At 32.0% G+C, this 18,261-nt stretch overlaps 1 pseudogene; it reads right to left on the minus strand.

The window, feature by feature from the left end:
- Window positions 1-1,693: 1,693 nt before the first annotated feature.
- LOC149569540 (putative prolyl 4-hydroxylase 7) lies at window positions 1,694-8,270 on the minus strand (annotated as a pseudogene).
- Between the last annotated feature and the right edge of the window lie 9,991 nt (window positions 8,271-18,261).

The following is an 18,261-nucleotide window of genomic DNA, read 5'->3' on the forward strand; positions in this document are numbered from 1 at the left end:
TATATTAGTCTTTTAGTAAGATTTCATTTCAAGGCCAAATCTAGTTTTGAAGATATTGAATTCTTTTGGTATTGGCATCAAGGTATAGAAAATTTAAACATAGTTTTAAAAGTTTTAGAGGCTCCAAAAAAGGGCCAAATATTGGCTAACTAGATCTTGTGTGAATTAGGTCTTGTAGATCAGTTCATTCCTTTTTGAAAAGGGGTTATAATAGTCAATCATAGCAACTGGCAAGTTATGGCCTCTAGAAGTCGTGATACTTGAAATGGGAAAAAATGAAATTCCTTCAAAATTTCTTCGATTTTTAAATTTTTTTGGGGCCTATTATAATGCAATAAAATATGAATAATAATATCTTAGGGTTGGTTTCCCTCAAAGTTTAGGGTTAAAATTTCTCGATCCTTCTTGGACAAGTAAAAATTGTCTGTATAGTGAAAGCCCATAGGTTTGTCTAAGACAATTCTGAGAATGTATATGGTGGCTTTGGCTTGTAGAATTTTGTAAAGGAAATACCCACATGTATTTTCATGCCATATTTTTTAATATTATAATTCCATTTTATTAGCAATAATAAGAAGCCAATTTCATGTTCTTGCAAATTTCTATTATTCTCTGTTATGTTTTATGTGTTTGTGTTAATACAAAGAGTACCCCTTATCAAGTGGTATTAGAGAATGAGTTATTGAGCGTGTAGATAGATCACCAATCATGAAGGAATAAAGGATCTCTAAAGATAATACAGAATAAACAGATCGAGAAATAATATCTTGGAGGTAGTTGTGGGTTCTATTTTGGAATATTCTCTTAATATTCTATGTGAAGATTAGAGGGACTCAAGTAGGAGGATGCTCTAACCTAGGGAAATAGGAATTTGGTGCTTGACACAAAAAATAGTAAGGTCAATTATCTAGCTTAGGCTAAAGTATTTAAGAAAGTTGAATATAAAATGATGCGCGTAGATCATTTATTGGTAGACTTTTACTCCACTTTCAATGAGATTAGAGGTCAAATGACATCATCTTCATCTTTTGTGGCTATAAATATCACTCCCAAAATAGTGGCTTTCAAATATCAAGGAGCACTGAAGAAGTCCAGATTCAGAGATAAACATTCAAAGATCTGCAACACCAAATTAAGGCATATCAATTGGAACATGTTTTTATTGCTTTGCAAAAAACCCAAGGAAAAATCAACAATAATGTCATCATTTATTAGGACTTGGTTAGTGAATGTGGCTTCCCATCCAATATCCAACCAATCATCTGAACTAATAATGAGACTAGCTCATCACTACATACTAGCAGAGAAGGTAGTTAAGAGTGTGATGGGATAAATTGTGCTAGATATAAGGCCACAAAATATTGAGAAGGTCTTTTATCTCCCAAGGGTAAATCAATATTTTTAGATCACTTCTGACATGACAGACTAGTGGTATAGGGAGAATGAGTTAGAGGCAAGGGAACTAGTACAAGGCAAGTACCTCATCACTAGGCTACCATTGAATAAAAAAGGTGGAAAGTTTGACATGACCTAAGGATATATGATTGGCAATATTGGCTACTCTATAGTCCTTTTGAGTAGATCCATGGGCCTCCTACCAATAAGTCACCTAGAGACTTGGATGGTGAATATCATAGAAACCATCATAATAGGAAAAATTCCAATTGATTGGGTTATGATTCTTAGTGACAACCTAGATGAGAAACTCATCTTGGTGAAGAATGATCTTAATTTTACATGACCTCCTATGTTGTGTACCTAATAGCTACAAGGCCAATAGTTTATTGGTCAAGAGAGGGAGCATGCAAGATGCAAATTCATGGCCATACATAGTCTACCCTCAACTTGTGAGAAAGGAGCTTCCCTTTAAGAGCCCCAAATATAGATTGGTGAATGATGGATTCATTTTTTCTATGATTCATTTTATTGAGGGAAACTATGCTAAAAGAATGTTAGTAGAAGTGATAGATTGAATAACACAAGTAGGAGCTTATTTCATATTATTCAACACATTTACCTATATTAGGGTAGCTGGTAGCCTCATGTACACAAAAAATATCCCTTGTTATTCTTTAGATACATTTTTACTATTGGAGATAACAAGGCAACTGCCTTAACTTATGACAGAGTGCAAAAATAACCACTAGTAAATTTAGCCCTAAATTTTGACGAGAAAAGGTCAAAATTCTGACTAGAATTGGTCGAATAGGTGACTAAACCTATTGTCAATCTTTTTTAGTCAATTTTTCATCATAGTAACTATGCGTCAAAATTTTGACTCAAAAAAGGTTGACTTGCCGATGCGAGTTTTATCGATTTCGTTAGTCCAGCCTGAACTCTTATTTCCTCATTTGCATCCATCATTGGTCAAAATTTTGACATACACCCCTTGAATTTTTTGATGGTAAAGCCAAACATTTGAGGACAAAAAAGACCAATCATTGTCAAAATTGCAACCAAGATCCCTTTCAAGTGTCATCAAAATTGCTACTAAGACCCCTTAATTTTCTACGGTGGTACCATACATGCAATGGCAAAGGGAAGACATGTTGGTCAAAATTGAGACCAACACTTGGTAGAAATTTAGATGAGCTATGCCAATTATTGGAAAAGATTTGCTCTCATAGGAGCCTTCTAAATTGCACAAAATTGGATTCTAAAGAATAATTGCTCAGTGTGAGACTCAAAATATCGTGCACATTTCTACCTCCACACTATTGTTTCATTCATATCACATGATTTATTTCATACAAAATAATGTGAAGGAGGAAGAAATGTGCATGATATCCTGAGTCTCCACTGAGCAATTATGCTTTAGAATCAAATTTTGTGCAGTTTAAAGGGCTCCTATGAGAGAAAAGCCTTTGTAATAATTGGCACAACTCATCTAAATTTTGGTTCTTGAGACACCATTGGTTGTGAAGACTGCAGGGAAAAATGAAATTAGGAAATAATTATTTATCATGAATGAAAGCCAATAACACTAACTAATCTCTATTTTTCAAATAGATAAATGTGAAAAAAAAACTTATAGTCCCAATCACATCATCATAAGAGCACATATATAACTATAACCCCTTATTTGGCTGCTTGTTGATCAATTCCTTGGCAAGAGCATCTAGGACATAATATTAAAATGTAATCAATCACTGAACCTATTTCTAGCAATTGAATTGTACTATAGAAACAAAAATTGCCTTAAAATTGACACCTCACTAGTTGTAGTTCATTTGCATCTGTAATGGCTTCACAAAAGTTGAAAGCTTACCATTTGTCAAGAACACAAAAGGCACTTGTAGTTTAGTTGCATCAATAAAAGTAAAGTTATTTGAATGTTCAAAAAATGTGAAACTTCCACTTAATAGCTAGAAAAGCCATAATTCCTCAGTATACATCATCTTTGATGGAATGCTCATAAGTGAATGATTTTCTCTAAAAGCTCAAACTTATGCACAGAGAAGCACCATGCTCTTGAAGATATATATACAGGAAAAAAGATTGATATATCAAAAGGAGAACAATGAGGGCAAGATACTATCATCAATATCAATTGTGGTGTTGCAGATAGGTAAGTGATAAACATAAAAAGGTAGTACAAGGCACCATTTTCCATGTTCTAATATGATGAACTAGCTTGGATCTAGTTCTAAACCTTGATTGCTTAATTTTGGATTTGATCCAATGGTACCATTATCTGGAGGAGGTCCCACACCCCACTTTCCAGCTGATTCTGAAGGCTCAATGACATAAATTCCTTTGTCAATCATTCCAAGAGTGAAATGATTTGAGTCAGATGGATGTGATGCAATTATAAGAGGATAGACACTGCATGAATAATCAAAGGATACATTTTGAGTTAAATCATAAAATACTAGAAGGCTATCACATGAATATTCCACACTTGAAATGGGAGCAAATAGAGAATCATGAGTTGTCCACTGCAGTACAAAAAAATGTGGTATCAATTTACACTCATATAGAGAAGGTAGCTTATATCATTATGACTTACTAAATTTGAATTCTAAATTGCTGACAAAGACTTACATAATGCAAACAATCAAACTTAGAAGTATCATAAATAGAAAGCTGGCTCTCGTGAACAACCAATAAGTGAACTTGGTCATTATGGAACTGTACTCTTGTATCCCCAACCAGTGGTGATGATCTTCCTATCTGCACTTACAAAAATTTTGATTTTTGCTTCTCCCATCTATCAATGCTCCAAAAATAGAGATGCCAAAACATTGGCCAAACATTTAGTAATTTGAATCTATAAACATGTGAATGTACAAAATGAGATGGCAATGGATATACAAAATGAAGACAAACCTAGGCATTGCCCCCATAAGATACCAATACATTCAAAGTGTGTGAAAATGCCAAGCTTGTAATTTTCTTTTGGTGGCCTTTAAGCTTCATTTTTACTTGGTTAGTTTAAACAAGTTTTGAAAATACACAGGTTAGAATGTCATCATATTGAATGACCCCAAATACTCTTCCTATAAAATAAACACCAAAACAAAATGAATAGAATGAGGACAGTTCACTTTGACCGTGTATAACATTTTTGCATCGACTTTGCAATTCATATTTTAGAATCTATAATCTAGACAGTGAATTAGTGAAAAAGAGAGCTGCCATGATGTATCATTTAGTATAGTGAGGTTGAAAAGAAACAAAAAGTCATGCTAGATCATAAATATAATTTTGGAGGCAATCAAGTCTACAAGCTTTCCAATTTAAGATACAAATTAAGACTTTTTCATATGAGTGTGGTTAGGTTTATAATGGATCGAGCAAGATAATGAGCCAGAAAAGAGAAAAGTTATGGTGATAGATAAAGCTATGATTTCTAATTTTGAGTTTACAAAAATACACAATCAACTCAAAAAATGAAAATTCAGAGCAAATAAAGATTCTATTTATAAGTAGTTTACTTAGTGTACACTATTTTTCTCAGAATTTAATGAATTTCAAAGATTTTGATATGACTTCATAAATCTTTGTTGCATCAATATTTATAACTTATTAATAAGACATTATGGAAATGGTGCATATCCATTATCTATCATGATCAAGATAGGAAGTTAGAGAACATGAAAGTTGTGATGATAGATATAGAACATGATCTAAAATATTGATAGGAAAAAATGATAAAAATAACTGAATCTGAAAACAAATTAGGTAGTCTTACTTTCTTGGTCTATAATAAAGATTTTCAAATATTTTAAACACCCATCAATATAATGAATTTAAAAAATAATAATAATCCTAACAATGGATTGCAAGAACATGGATCATACTTTATAATGCATTATTGAAACAATGATCTAGAAAAGACAAGGTGATAATGGATCATAGAAAATGTTGACATGCAAGGAAGGAGGAGTGTGATATCATGTATATATCCTGAAGAAGTGACTACAACTATCTCCCCTCATCCAAAAGTCACACCAAATAAAATAAGCATACATATATGTACATAAGCATAATCTTTTAGTTGGGTTGGCTTAACACCAAATCATACTTATTCATATGCAATGTGTTCAAGTGTGATATTGAATTAGAACTCTAAGCAACATATAAAGCATGATCCAAGGTATTGAAAACATGATATTGAATAAATATGAATCAAGGTACACTTTTAACGATGCATTTAAACAACATAATATGATCAATGTACGATGCAAAATAAGTTCTAAGCATCATAAGAAATCCCAACTAGTACATTAAGGATAGAGATACTTCTAACTATTAATAATTTGGTTGATGCATTAATTAAATCAAGACCCTATAGAACCTTTTAGGAACTTGTCAAATAGATAGATGTCATATAGATTGAAATTCTTAAAGCTAAACATATAATTAAATACACCCTTACAATTCCTTCATTGATTTGTCTCATGTGTTATTTGTTAAGATAAATCTTATATTCCAAAATGTCCCAAATTACTTATACTAATACAGGGGTATTATAGGTCATTCTACATTTCTTCACATTGTAGTTAACATTGGCATCTCCAATCCTCTCCTTTGGGAGAAAGTTATCATGGTAGGGGATAGGTCATGGGCTCAACTACGAGATTATGAGGACCTCCCCTTTGGAGTCATCAATGCTTCTCCATAGGATATTTGGTTATAGATTATCTTTTGGCATGTCAAAGAGGCATTGTCACTTTTTGGAGGAACACAAATGATAATTATTTGACTATTTGTGCATCTAACTCTTCCTCTAATGACTCTCCATAGGGTAATGATGACTCCTCCCAATGTTATGGTTCTATTGAACTAGCCTTTTGTGGCCTAATGGATCTAACCCCACCTCTTTTTGTTGATGTGGTCCACTCTAGCCATGTGCAACCTTCTCTAAATGTTGTTGCTCTTGATTTACATCAAGGCTTGATTGTTGAGATAAAACATTGTCAATATCTAGAAATTATTGTTGTTGATTCTCTCTTGAAATGGGCTTTTCTACATTCCTCTTGTAGTTGGGACTATACTGAACTTAAGGCTTGAAATTGTCCAAAGGTGGAAAAAATCATTATGTGGACTCTCACTCACATCCCCAAATGGTGGGTGAGCTGTCTACCCATTATTGATGTGGACTAGAAGTTGTGTACTAGTTTGTTTTTAATGATCTTTCTTGACTTTGTTGTACATGTTGGAATATTTAGGAAATGAAAGATGTTGAGGCAAGGGGTAAATTTGTATCCAATTAGAATGTGGAGAGCTAATCATATAGGTGGGGTTGTTCATGCATTCCCCAACAACATCCCACTTAGCACAATCATCATTTTCATCAATGCATTCATTAGAAGTGCCCATTTTAATGAAGTCATATTCCTTCACATGTATCCATTTTGTAGCAGACCACTTCTCTCCTTCTATAATAGGACAACTTCCATGTGAACTATTTTCATCAGCTATCCCATTTAGCAGAAGACTGAAGAATAGAATAGCATCACCTTTTCTTGGCTTCACTGTATTAAAAAAACAACATGAATTTCATTTTTCACTTGTACTAAAATCATCTCACAAATCATTTTACTTTTGACTATGAATTAGAAAATAAATTATATTGATAAAAATAAAGAATATAAGCTTCACTTCATCTTTCACCCTTAAGATTATTAAATGTAAACATGAATGCTTAGTCAGTGTTAATTTGGAGAGCAAAAAAAATTCCAAAGTATTTATACCTAAATATCCACCTTTGGCACATTCTAACCAAGAACTGTCTTTTAATTGGTCATCACTTTCCTGACTACCCAACAAAGATAATTGAATAATATTTGTAAGAGCTCAGTTACATTTTATGATATGGATTAACCACATAAAGTGGGTGTTTGATGCAAAGAAACTAACCTCTGAATAGGGAAAAATAGTCTCACCCACCTTGATCACATCTGATAAATACATGAGCACTGTGGAAGTTCTATGACCACCCACCTCTTTGTTAAACTTATAATGGAAAAAATCAACATGAGGTTCATATTTCTGGCCATTTTCATAATGTAAAATCTGTATTGCCTCACCATTCTCTAAAAACACCCATAAAAGAAATAGTAATGAAAGAAACTTACAAACAATATCTTTTATAGTATTGGAAAAATTAGGGCTTACATTTTAATGAGGTCATTTCATGATTGAAATCTTGGTTAAATAAAGTGGGAAGGGCCTGGCCTGAACCAATAAAATTACATTCAATGAAACTAGTTAATGAATTTCTTTTTTCATAAGAAGTTGCACAAGAATTTACAATGTTATAAAAATGGAACAACATTTTGTAATCATCATTAGAATGATACAAGTTCTTTAAAAGAATCTTTACCAATACATCATGAATTAGACTTAGGTTACTACCATTTTTCAACATGTTATTACCTTTTGGAAGAAAGGTCTAGGCTGCTATTCTATCTTCAATCCTTGCAACAATGTAATCCTAATAAAAATGTACAAGCAATGCCAATAAACAACCTTTCTAGAGAAGTAAATGTAAGCTAGGAAAGATCTAATTATTACATGATCTTAATCAATATAATCTATAATATGGATGTTTGGTAAAGCCCAAGTACCTGCTTAAAATTTCATCCAACTAATTTATAATGAATAGTCTCATATTTTTCTACATTTTAAAATCAGGCTTTGATTGATGGATGAGCCCAACATACCTGAGATTTATTTAAGAACATTCCTAAGCTTGTTCGAATCTCACTCATAATACTCTTCCCTGATTCATTGTGTGCCACCATTGATTTCTCTAACTTGTCTCTTGCCTGAAGTTAACATTCTTGACAGTAAGGAAATATTTAATAGTGCAAAGGTCAGCCCTTAGCCCCCTTACTAGACTGCTTAACTAATGAAAAGTATAAAATTAACCAAAAAAAATACAAAAACAATTAACCAACTCACATATTATGATTCATACTAAACAAGAGGTTGCTTCCAAGTCTTTGGAATTTGGTGGGGTCTCCAATAAGCTAGGGATTGATTCTTTGTTAATGTGGTAGTGCTTAATACTAGATTTTGTTAATATATTTATTTTATTTAATCACACTTACAATTTTAATTCTAATTGGTCATCCATACGTTTATGACACTCGTTCATTCAAGTAGTCACCATTTAGGATTTTTTTAAAGTAGATTTTTTCATTTCATTTTGATAGCTCATCTTAGGTTCTTGAGAGTGGACTCATGACCACTCATTGAGAATTGGGTTTGACTTTTGATTAGATCCAATTGCTCTTGTCATATGCACTCTCCTCCTTTAATTCTTTAATCCATGGATGTCTTTTAGGCTCATTTCATTATCGTTCTTCTTATTATCTCTTTAAATCTTGCAAGTTTTTATAGATTTTGTGTTCTTTATGATCATGATTCAGGTCTAATTTTGTTTCCATACTTTGTAAAAGATGGGATCTTTACTTTAGTTTCTTATGTTTCTTTTTTTTCAATAATAGATATGAAATATAATTAGAATAAATAAACTTCATAAAATTAAATTAACTAAAAAATTAATCAATGTGGGTTTAACCATGGACAAAATTATGTAGTTAAGTGAGTTCTAAGTTGAAGTAGTAGTAGGATGAGTGCCCTTGGCCAAAGTTCCATTGATTTACTATATAGATTAGTGCCAATCGCTACTCATGAAACATAGATCAATAAATTTGACTCAAAAACTATACAATTAAATATAATAGCAATATCACAAATAAATTAGCCTCTAAATAAAGACCCCCTCTCAATTTCAAACCCCTATAGAAATAAGACAATCTTACAGATTTATACTATCTTGCTCTACAAGGGTTTTAACAAAACGGCTAGAAATTAATTTATAAAAACAATTGAGCTGAACTAAACCCTTATTCAAAAATCTAAAATTTTCTTTTAAACACATTGACACAACAATGGCAGTCCCTTTATAGTCTTAGATGATTTAACAAGAGAAATGGCTACTTTCTTTTGCATGAGCATTAGGTAAATGAAATTAAATCCCATTAAATTGAGTTAGTGGACATAAAGTGTTATAATGAAAGGAAAGTGTAATTACCAGTATGTAGAATGAAAATCCAACAATAAGGCAACTAATACTCATTCCTCCTAAAGTAATCTAAAGAAATTTTTCTTTATTATTGGTCAAATTAATACATAGTAAATGTCCTTATAATTATCTATATTCAGGACCTAACTCATACCATTAGAAGTGGTCTCCTACCAGTTTTGTCCATAAAAAATGCACCTACTACTATCTTTGGCACCTGCCAAGCACCACTTTCTAATTAATAAGTAAGACAAATGTGTTTGATCATTGAGAGGAACTAAATAAGATATTCTTATTTGGAATTGACCATTGTTGGTGCTTGAACCATAGCAATTACAACTGATGCTATCTTACCTGAAGAATAGCCTACAACGAAGTCCAAATTAATTATATTACATTAAAGTCCAAAAGTCTTTTGACCTCTTATGAATTCCTTTTGGCTGTAGTTTTGACTTGATATTACTTTTTATGATCTTGTTGTTTCTTTATTGTACGAGTTTGAACCCTATCCCACTTTATCTAATCAAAACAATTATATTACATCTAAAAAAGAAAAGAACACATTTATATCAACAGAAATGAAAGAGAAACATCTAATATTCTAATGTAGCTTCTCACCAGTAGCCTCAAAGATTGCACTGGCGTAAAATATAACACCATTGATTCCACCAATCTGTTGGCATACCGCTAGGCCAACACCAACCTCATACATAAAATACAATTGTTAAGTTGTAAAGGATGACTAGATAAATAATTAAGATTCAACAAACAAAATTTCATCAAGTAAAATACATGTTATGAAGTTGTAAATGATGAATGGATTATTGGAAGGAACTCTGGATGAGTAGATAAATTATGAGAACCAACAAATTGTTGAGTATATTGCTTACAATGATAGCAGGAGCATAGTTTCTGTGAAACAAATCAAGTATTTTGGTCCTAGGTAGATTTTCCAACTCCTCTATATATATTCCTATATAATATATTCAATAGATTGATAACCTAATATCAGCAGCAATCAACTATTTTTTTGTAATGTCTTCATTGGAACTAATTAGCTCCAAAGTTTTACTCAAATTTCAGCTTAATTGAAATTGGAAGCTAAGCTAGTTGATACTAGTGAATGAAAAATATATATATTCCTAGAACAGACAAAGATATGCACTAGGATTTTAGTTGCTTCATATGACACATCACATTGGCTTGCCCTAAGAGCTTGTAATGCTTATTTAAAATCTTTATCACGACTAGCCTTTGCTTGGAATGCATTGACAACAAATGTATTAGAAAGAGCACCACATTTTGAACATGTAGGATTTTTTAAATCAAATATTGTACAGTTCTTAGATGGTCATTTTAAAACATCTCACATTAATATGAAAATTGAGCATGGAAAATAAGAAATTTTTGACTATTTAATACTTTTAGTTTAGAAAACAAGTCATAAATTATGTTCTTATAGTAAAAGAATACTTTGGCTTAAGAAAAAAATACACAATATTAAAACATGACATCGTGCTTTAAAAACTAAAAAGGTACCTGTAACGAAGAACTTCATTTGGACTTGCTAATTGGTTGTCACTATTAACTATAAGTTTATCTTTAAAGTTTGAGCTTCACTTGGTTTCGAGAATAGTTTAATATTCTCTACTAAACAAGGCCAACCATGTAAAGGTGGAAGCTCATTTGGCCCCTCCCCTCCCCAAACATCACTCTAAATTCCCCATTAACATTTAATAACATTCATTCATTCATCCATTTTTGAAATATAACATTCAATCATTATAATCACATGATAACATTCATTAACACATAACATTCATGAATAATTCATTAACAAAAAATTCATTAACATGCAACATTCAAGCGTAAGTCATTCATGAATAATTCATTAACACAATATTCATTAACACCCAATATTCATGAATAAGTCATTAACACATAAAATTCATTAACACACAACAATCATTTCTTTTTGGCTTTCTTGCTGTTTTTTTTTTTTCATGAAATTTATAAGAGGAATATCAATGTCCTCATCATCCCCCTCCTCTATTGGTTCTAATGCATGTCTCCTCCTCATCCATTCAGGAACATCATGAGGCCACTACACGAAAGGGGAGTCTACTGCAATAACAAGTACTTCATGAGTTAAATTCACACCATTTTATATTAGTGAATTACGAGTTTTTATTCAAGTAAAAGAACTATAAATCAAAAAATTAATTTAAAAGAACAAAACATAGATTTTTTTTTACCTAAATGTGCAACATGAGCTACCTCATGCTAATCAGTCTGAACATCCTCTGACACTCCTTCAGCACGACATGATTCTATATCCTCTAAATTATACACAAAATGGTTACACCAAGTTCAATTAAAGATGTTAAATTGTATTCATAATTACATAATTAGTTTAAAATAGCAAATGAGCACCTCCATGGATAGTATGATGCACATTAGGGGCTTCATGATGTGGCATATGATCTGTGTCACAATTAATAGGCTACATTGCAATGTCATGCACATTATTATCAAATAGATTGTTGCTCAAGTATTCAATTTCTAATATATTTTTTGGCATATTTACCTATGCACATGATGCAAGAGATTGTTCGGTTGGGGCAATGGAAGCTTGCTATAGGCATTCAACCACAGCTACATAACCTTGCTTGAAGGCAATTCTTTTGTGTTCTTCCATGGCCTCCAGATTAAAATTAGTGCCCTGCATTTTATTTGCATTTTTTTATTAATTAACAAAATTATTTGCATTTTATAAATATTTTTTCTCTGCAATTCATTTATTGCTACTTAAAACTCGTGCTTTGATTTTAGAATATCCCCCAAAGCCAATTTTGTGCTACCCAACCTTTTCCAGCTTGGCTTTTGTTGCTTTTGATGTATCCTACAACCTATGAAAAGTTTGAAATATGTTAGATGATATAGATATAAAGATTAGTACTAATTAGTGCATTATTACATTAATGTACTAGTAGTTAATACTATTGCATACCTTCTCGCACTTGTTGGTGTAGTTTCTCTTTGATCATCCACCCCTTTCTCTATTGCATCCAAATGAACTCATTCCATTCCCTCACTGTAATAAAGGGAGGACACTCATACTTCAAGTTTAGGATGAGACTCTTTCTATATGAGTCCCTCACAACCTTAAGATGTTTGCAAGCTTTTTGTAACATTTTCTTATGATCAAAAATATTATTACCAAACTCAAGCTCTAAATCTTTGATGAGCTGATCTTTTAATTTTTGATCTTGAAAGTTCCACCTTTTAAGAAAAAACACAAAATTGTTAGATATAGCTAGTAAAATAAAAGATCTGAATGAAAGGAAAAATGTTGCACCAATTAATGATATGAAAAAAAAATAGTGGTATAAAATTAGTTCACTTATGATGTTCCACCTTGTACGTATGGTGGGCCCAAATATTTGCAGTGTGAGGTCATAAAGCTTCCTATAAAATGTATCATTTCCTACAAAAATTGTCATGGGATAATCAATCCAAAGCTTCTTATGAATAGGTAAATGCATATTACAATATAAAAAATAATTATTTAAAGTACCTGGAATCTTAGGACATTTTAAAGGCATTGATTCATCATTGTCAATCAAAAATGATGTTTGCATAGCTCCTGTGCTAGAAACACAGGTAGTTCTAGGAAATGATGGTGAATTATCACCAATACTTGCACTATGATCTATCTTCGGTGTAGCAGACAGTGCATCTCCTACCACAAAATAAAATAATCCACTATGTGATGCATCCAAGATAAAAGTACAAAATATCAACTCATAAGTAACACAAAACCAAATATAAAAAACAAGAATTTACCAACTGGATGTCCCCTTGTTGCCGACATTGTAGTCAGCAATCTCGTATGGACATCCATCAACCTCCTAGGAGTCTCTTGCACTTGATGACCTAAACAATACATCGTTAGCAAAGAAATTCTGAAATAATAAAAGTAAGATTTAACTTAAGAAGTTTTTGAATGTTTGAAATAAAAAATTCCTTGTAACTTGTCAACTAAAAGATTATTTTAGCAGTGGAAGTTGGAGCTCTGCTACTACTGCCCTCACTGCATTGTCCTTGACCAGATTTTGGATTAGTTGCCAAAAAATCCTATAACAAGAACACATATTACATATTTTAAATCAAATAGCCTCTTCATCATCTGCGTGGATGGAATATTTGCTTCATCCAAAGTTCTCATTATTTCTAAATTATTATTTTTTATTTTTTTCTTCAACATTATTGTTACATTGGGAGTTTCTGCAATATTGTCATTAAAAGGGGTAGCTAGTGGCTCTATATTTACTGCAGGTGCTTTTCCCTTATCCTAAACATCAGATTGTGAGAGGAATATTAGTAAAACTATCATAAAAACTCAAAAACTATAAATAAAATAATGTAATAATATAACATTTTTCAACTATCTAATTTGTACAATTTTAATAAGGTTTACCCTTGCAGAAGAATGGGTGGGAGCAGCATCCTTGTGGCCTCTATCATCTGTTGGATCCATATCATCCTGTCACAAAGATTAAAAATAAAAATTTCAGCTAACTAAAAGAAATAGATAGCAAAAAAAAACTTATTAACAAAATGGTATATAGTATTTACAACCCTCATGATAGTAACTTTGTTTGTATCCATGTGATTTAAATGGTAATCTATTAGCAGTTCTTCCCCTACACTTATTGATTTTATTGCACAAACAAAAACTTCATTCCCCTCAAATGCCTTAAATATGCAATTGGGTTGCTTACTAGTTGAGGAAGGTCGCGTACTATTTATAAAACCTACAATATTACCTATTTCTTTTGGTCTCCCATCAATAGACATAGCAAATCTTTTACTTTGATCATTTTCTTTCCATTGTATATAATTAGCTGATAGTGCATACCTACGCATACTTTTTTTATATCGAACAATCTGCATCCAATCATTGTAATTGTAACATGGACCGACATACTTGAACAATTTGACAACTTTTTTGTAACATACCTTTATCCCATCCAAGGAAAATAGGCCCAAACCATGTAATGAGGATGGAGCAATGTGATATATCCTCTCAGTAACACAAAAATCTATGTTAATTGGAGGTAGCTCATTGGGTACCCATTCTTTCTCAATGTGTGTGTATTGAAAGGGCACCTTGATGTCGTCTTTGGTCTCATCATCATAAGAACATGACCCCCCATTAGCAAAGAAAAATTGCATGCATTTATCAAATTTTTTTAAAATCTTTTGACCTCTAGTTGATCTCCCTATTTTAGTCGTACTACATGTAGAGCTTTCATCTACCATTTCCTCATTTCCCTCATTCAATGTAGATAGATCTGACAAGTACCTTTTTGGTGACACTTGCAATCCATCAAATGGAAATTTGATAATATTTAAATAATATATATAGAATAATCAATTCATGACTCATACATGCAGTTCTTCCTTGTCTATACATGAGAGATATAAAATGTAGTAAGTTGAAAGTGATTATACAATTATATTTCTATACGAACCTTCTTTGTCTATATATACATTATATGATTATATAATATGTCTATTTATAAAATACGTGGTCAATGATAAACAAGAAGAATTTAAGAAAATTATGTCTATTTATTGACTTATACTTGCTAATCCATGTCACTGTGCATGATTTAGGCCAAAGGGGTGACAATGTCTATAGTTAATTGACTGTTTGCAAAAAGGGTGATAATTAGACACAATATAAAAAATGGTACTTATAATAACATATGTTGTAATCATTAGAATTGAACACAATAAATATGTAATCATATTTCCTACATATGTTAATCATTTATCTTAAGTTAGCTAAAAATTACATGATACACGTATGCTACAAATAACTTAGAAGACAACATGAATAATATGCAACATTGTAAACATGAACAAATTTACCTTATATATGGAATGCAAGATCGTTAACAGAAGGGGTGACGATGTCTGTAGTCAATTGACTATTTGCAAAAGGGTGATAATTAGACACAATATAAATAATGTTAATTATAAATAGCATATGTTGTAATCATTAGAATTGAACACAATAAATATGTAATCATATTTCCTGCATATGTTAATCATTTATCTTAAGTTAGCTAAAAATTACATGATACGCGTATGCTACAAATAACTTAGAAGACAACATGAACAATATGCAACATCGTAAACCTGAACAAATTTACCTTATATATGGAATGCAAGATCGTCAATAGAAGGGGTGACGATGTCTGTAGTCATTGATTATCTTCTTCTTTATCATCCTCATCATCATCACCATCATTGCCATCATCACCATCATCATCGTCATCATCATTTCCATCATCACCATCATCATCGCCATCATCACCATCACCATCATCACCATCATCATCATCACCATCATCATCATCACCATCATTGTCATCACCATCATTTTGATCTTCATCATCATCATCATCACCACCACCACCATCATCATCATCATCATCACCATCACCATCATCATCGCCATCATCACCATCATCATCACCATCATCGTCATCATCATCACCATCATTGTCATCACATCATCATCATCACCATCATCATCATCATCATCATCATCATCATCATCATCATCATCATCATCATCATCATCATCATTGCCATCATCACCATCATCATCATCATCATTATCACCATCATCATCATCATCACCATCATCATCATCATCACCATCATCGTCATCACCATCATCATCATCACCATCACCGTCATCACCATCATCTTGATCTTCATCATTTGCTTCTTCATTATTTGCAATATCTTCTTCTTCCATAACATTATACTGCATCGGCCTTCCTCTTGGATCATGTCTAACAAAAAATGACCAACCCTGTTTATGTGAAACCTCTGAGTAAAACACATGCTCACATTGGCTTGGAAGAACATAGGGTTCATCTCCAACTGACTCAAACAACCTTGTATTAATCATTGTAAATCCATTATCATGTTGAATAACCGTTCTATTTGGATCATTTTGATTTAGTTGTAACCTATACCATTTGACAACAAATAAAACTACTTTGAAGGAGTTAAATTTTCACTCAATTATATCATCCAAGATGCCATAGTATTGATTTTGAGATTGTTGAGGATGTATGTCATTTCTATATGATATATTGGTGACCTTGAAAGCTGTAGTTATCCCATAATCACAAGTTTTTTTTGTTTCATCCAACTTTTTTATGAGAAATTTGTGGCCATGATAGTACATAGCTTTGTGGTGCTTGATTTGCAATTTTTGAAGTGTGTGTAAATTATTTGCATTGTGAGTTGATATGAAACATACATCGAGTTATGATCATTAATAACTTTCTACATACCTCTTCACCTCTTAAACCCTTTACTAGATCAACTATCATCAACATAACATTGAAATCTCCATTACAATGAGCTTCTATAACCAATGAAACAACACCTTCCAATGTTAATGAGCAACCATTTTGTTGACATCATTCAATCCATACCATCATCCAATCAAGATTGTTCACAATATACAAATGTATTGCATCCCACTCTCGACCACCTATATCAAAAAAAAAAAACCAATTATAAATAACTTATATTGAAGATTTATAAGAATTAATTAACTACAATAACATCTTAGATTTACCTCTCACTTTTCTTGATCTACCTTTTCCCATCAAGTACTCCCCTTCAAATTTTTTAATTGAGTTGGGATCCCAAATATGATCAACATGAATCTTTGCTGCAAACTTAGGAAGATATTCACTAATGTACACCATGGTCTAATATACCATATATCCCTCCACCATAGAACCCTCAGGATGTGCTCTTTTTTAAACCAAGCCTTTCAAAAATTTCAAGTGCCTCTCAACCATCCACATTGACTTGGTTGGTATAGGTCCACACAATTCAATCTCCTCAACTTGATGTATGAGGTAGTGTTCTTGTGCATTGAAAAAACTTGAAGGTAGACACTTTTGAATTTCACACATAAGAAGAGGAATTTTTCTCTTCCAATATTTTATATATTCTTTATTGATTTCTTTACATGAAAACCACCTCATATATTTTTCAAGATCATATATAACCTATTTGACATTGTTGGCGAAGTGGTGTGGAAGAGATAGAGGTACAATGTACTTCAATATTTGTAAAATGATCTTGTCAATATTTTATAAAAGAATGCAATTAAAACTACATGATGTATAGAAATATATAGTGACTACAAAATAACATGAATTACCTTAATAAATGTATGCCAATCATATGTTTTTAACCCTAGCCAAAATTCACTTTTCTTTGATATGAGATTGTTTATGTTTGCAGAAAATTCTGTGGGAAATCATATTTTTTTATGACTTCTTTTATAGCATTGCTCTACTACTCTGACAATAACAAACTAAGGGAACTTGTATCAATCTGGTCTCCATTATTATTTGATTGAATGCCATTTTTTATTACATGGTTGGATTCTTCAATGTCACTACAAGTTTTGACAATATGGTCTTTGTCATGCCTTCCATCCAAGATTTTTGATAATGTCTCTATTACATTCTTTCCAATATGCATGGGATCAAACAAATGCACAATTGGGAGTTGCTCATAGTATGACAACCTAGTAAATTGTGTAGGATAAATTTTTAGTAGGAATTTGGTCATTGATGCCTTGACAACCTTCACAAGCATCAATT

This window comes from Cupressus sempervirens, chromosome 3, assembly GCF_028749045.1.
Source record: "Cupressus sempervirens isolate cs-2001-9-10 chromosome 3, ASM2874904v1, whole genome shotgun sequence".
Classification (NCBI taxonomy): Eukaryota; Viridiplantae; Streptophyta; class Pinopsida; order Cupressales; family Cupressaceae; genus Cupressus; species Cupressus sempervirens.